Below are 4,162 nucleotides of genomic sequence, written 5' to 3'. Positions count from 1 at the left end.
CAGGCTTGGTTCAAGGTTGTCCTCAAGGCACGAGTCGATTAAATCAGAATTGGGTCAATGGATGCTAACACTGTGTTTCCTGCCATTTTGTTTTCATCCGTTTTGTATCGATTGGGAAAAAAATCAGCGAATTAGCGCACTTTGAACCTGCGAGGCCTACGAAGTATAAAGAACGCATTGGTTTGCTCATACATGTAAGTCTGTTCGGCTGAACACGAACACTAGTACTATAGTACTACAGTTGTACAATGTCTTCAGCTATTCGTAGGTGTTTTTGTCATATTTTCACCTGGTATAACCTAGTCAGAGCGTTTAGATACGGTGATATATTTATTACTGGTATCGCCGTCAGTGACTTTGCGTGATACTGTTCATGACCTTTCCGTTCATACTTTTCCAGGTGCAAGTGATCCGGAATTACTTTATTTTGCACGTTTTGGGCCTGTGACTGCTACATTACATATGTATGTAGCGCCTGGGTTACACGTCCGAGTGGCATTCGAAGCTAGTGAAGTCGTCCATTCAAGAACGCACGAAATTTAGTGCCAGCATAATATATTGTAACACCTGTGTTCGCCTGTAAGCCGATGATTGGCTTCTGTGCAACTTCCAAGACAGCGTCGCAGGGCGTTAAGCGTAAGTATGTTTTTTGGGTTTTGGAGGGCGTTATGTGTGGTGGAATTCCTGCTGCTTTGTTGCGACGTACGCGAGAAGTTCTCGCGTATGTCACCAATACCACAGTATATTGATTCCAATAATTGAACAACGCTGGCGAGAACTACTGTAACGTACGACTTTGCTGTTGGTCGCAGTGAAATGTAGAGCCTGATATGTACGATGTGTCGGCGAGGTGTGGTGGCGGTGGCTGCAGCACACTTAGAACCATTATTGTGTGCATCCATGCAATGAAATGCGAGGTATCTGTGCCAACCTTCCTAGTTAAAGCACCCAATGTGTGTAACGCGTAAGAACACAGACATCTCGATATTGTCAAGGAATTATCGCATGCATCTTGAGTCGTCAAGCTAACGAAGGAAATGCTCTACGATAGTGGCGGGGTTCGTGCCCGCATGCGTAGCCAATGATTTCACAGTTAGTAAAAACTAATATACTAATCAAAGAAGGACGAGCAAATAAAAATGATGTACGATGGGTTTATTTTCCCTAACCCTCCAGCGGCATGGTGTCATGAGATCAGAAGCCTGTCCATACTGAAAGACAGTCTAAAAGGGCTTCTTGTAGAATGAAAATCCCACTCCCATATCGCAACTTGAGAGGTGCGTAATTGGAAGGTCATTGGACAATGAATTTGATTGGTGTTACAAAAAGGCTACATCACTATGCATTATAGTTGGTGGTGACGAACCTGTCCACTGTTGCTAGTTTCAAAATTTAACTTGGACTTGTTCATTCAGCGCAGAATGGAAAGTGATTGATTGAGTTTAAAGTCTTAGCCAACTTGTCTACATGGCGATCTTCCACCATTGCTCTAAAACCCTGGTAAACTTAATCACTTGTTCGCGAGCTTATATGACCATCATTCAGTGCAACATGCAAATGATCTTGTGTATCACACACAATATGTGACGTATAATACCACAACGGCTCGTCAGAAACCACGGAACCGTTTTAATATTATTTGTACGAACGCATTTTGTCTTCTTCCCTAAATTTTAATTTCTGGTCATAGAAAGCAGTTGTATTATGAACCGGTTGTCGGTGACCAAGGTCACCATAACTACCGGACCCACGCAAAACATATGCTCATACATATTCTTTTGATGACTGTAAACCTTTGGGACTAGCACACCGATAAAGAGTTTGTTCCTCAGTTACTGGAGCACCGCGGAGCTATCGAATCGATGGGATTGCAATGAGTTTGCAAGTATTATTTAATTAGTTGTTAGCGAATACCACACCTCACAAAGCGTTTCATTTCTTGGAGCCTGACGACCAAGAGTCGATCGCATTGGAGAAGAACCTCACTGGTTCTGAAATACCTGTCAAAGTAGACATTAGGCAGACGAAAACTAGTGGATCGGCTACATTTGCGACGTTAGAGGAGCAAGAAGGAAGCATGTTTCAGGGGGAGGCCACATTGGAAAATATCCGTGAGGAACAGGTACGCGGAAAGAAATAACCATCCATGCTCACCGGTGCTTCGACATACTTGACATCCGTGGCCGGAGTCAGTGTACCATCAAAGCGTTGAGCCTGTAACCTTCTGGACAGTAGCACGTTGCTCGCCATCCCTGGCTTAATCATATTCGTGCTAGCACATGTGTCCAGTAAGATTCGGACATCCCTGCCGTTGATACGGCCTTTCTTGATAAACAAATTACTCTACTGTTTTGGCTTTACAGTGTTGACTTTCACAGTCGCCTTGGTTGGCCGCGATTTTGGCGTTTCCAACTCCTCTGCTGATTGCATCACATGCTCTTCCGCCTTTGTTTCAGGTTGCATCGTGTGCACACCTGTGACGTCGTCTGGCGGTGATCCGCACGAAACCAGTCTCTTCTGACGTCTCCTCTGTAGCGCTGCAGGTTGCCTCTACCTTATTTCGGATGTCTCTCACAGTCTTCAGTAGCCTGTCGGCTTCGTCTTTGACGTCAGCTACATTCATCGTTACATGATCTATGACGACGGTCGTCATCTTCGAGAACCATGTTTATTCTCGGCTTTTCACGACATTGGTCATTATTCGCGTTGTTGCACCGCGTGTTGCTGTACCGCGGCGCATTCCTTCTGGCTCCAAACGTCTGTTACGACTGCATCGGACATTGTCGAGCCCGATGTGCGGCACTCCCGCGCCGGAAACATAATTTTCGGCGCATGCACTCTTCCTTCGATGGCATCCTTACGTTGTCGATCTCCATCGGCACTGGCCCATCGTTCTGATTCTTCGATCGTTTGTTATCGTACGACCGACACCTTGGTTCTCCTTGAGCGTCCACGATGCGCGTGAGACCGATCATAGCCGAGCGCTACTGTAATAGCGTCGGTCAACGTTGCACTCCTATGATACTGGACTTCTTGGCGGATACTTGACGATAATCCAAGCAAGGAATACATGATCTTGTCCATCTCACTCATTTCCTTGACTTGAGTAATCAAATGTCTGAACTTGCTGATAAAATCAGGCAAATCCTTGCAATGACGCTCCGTCAAGTCGTTCATCTGGTCTTTTAGACGTTCTTGCAAATCTGGAGGAACAAGCTCCTCCTCCAGCTTGCCAAAGAAGTCTTCAACACTCTGCACCTTGTCCTTCTTGACGATGTACCACTGCGCGGCTCCATCCTTTAACGACCCTCCCAACACTGCCAATATGCGTCCTCTCAATTTACTATTTTCCCAATCAATGCCCTTTCCTAAAAGTACTGTTCCACTCGCTCCCGGTATAACTGGAATGATTCCTTGAGTGTTCCTCCGTAGCTGGGCATTTTTATCTCATTCAGCTTGATTTGCGACAGCTGTCGTGACTTACGCAGCTCGTCGATAAGTTTTGTTTGCTTCAACATGGCCGCTAGCATACTGTGCATAAGCTGGGCCGAATCTGCCATGTCTGATAATCTTGGTACTTGGTACTTGAATCCGGGTGGAACAAACTAATTTCTACAGGCACTGGCTGAAAGAAACTAAAGAAAATAGTCTATGCTACTTCCTAATTTGGTGGGGTTATTCTTTTTTGGAGGTCCTGACTTTCTTCGATGACGTTGAAGAGGATGATGAAGTTACAGTGGTCGAACGCTGACGTTTCTTGCGTTGCTAGGGTAACCAGAACTATACTGACTATACCGGCTGGTTTGAGACTTGCTCAAATTTTAATAGCGGTGCAGTATTGAAGAACGGTAACTACTTATAGCTAGAAAGCCTTCGCCGGGGCTAGATGTGCAATTACACACCATGATCACCCACCAGCTAGTGCTCACTGTCAGCTTGTGAAGTGACTTGATTACCCGTAAGTAGCACTTAGTCACGTGATTCGGTTTGATCACACTGATGTGACACGTAAAAGACTTCCCCTGGTCTTTATGTTGAAGACGGACAGCGACTAGGCCTCTCTCCCCCGGAAGTGCTACCAAATGTGATGACTGGGGCTCTGTAGAACGTTTGTCCTAGGAGAGTATAGGTCACTTGTAGAATGTAGGTTTTGTGCAGGTAA

The sequence above is a fragment of the Phytophthora parasitica genome (assembly GCF_000247585.1).
Source record: "Phytophthora parasitica INRA-310 unplaced genomic scaffold supercont2.27, whole genome shotgun sequence".
Lineage (NCBI taxonomy): Eukaryota > Oomycota > Peronosporomycetes > Peronosporales > Peronosporaceae > Phytophthora > Phytophthora nicotianae.
Note: the sequence above shows the minus strand (reverse complement) of the source record.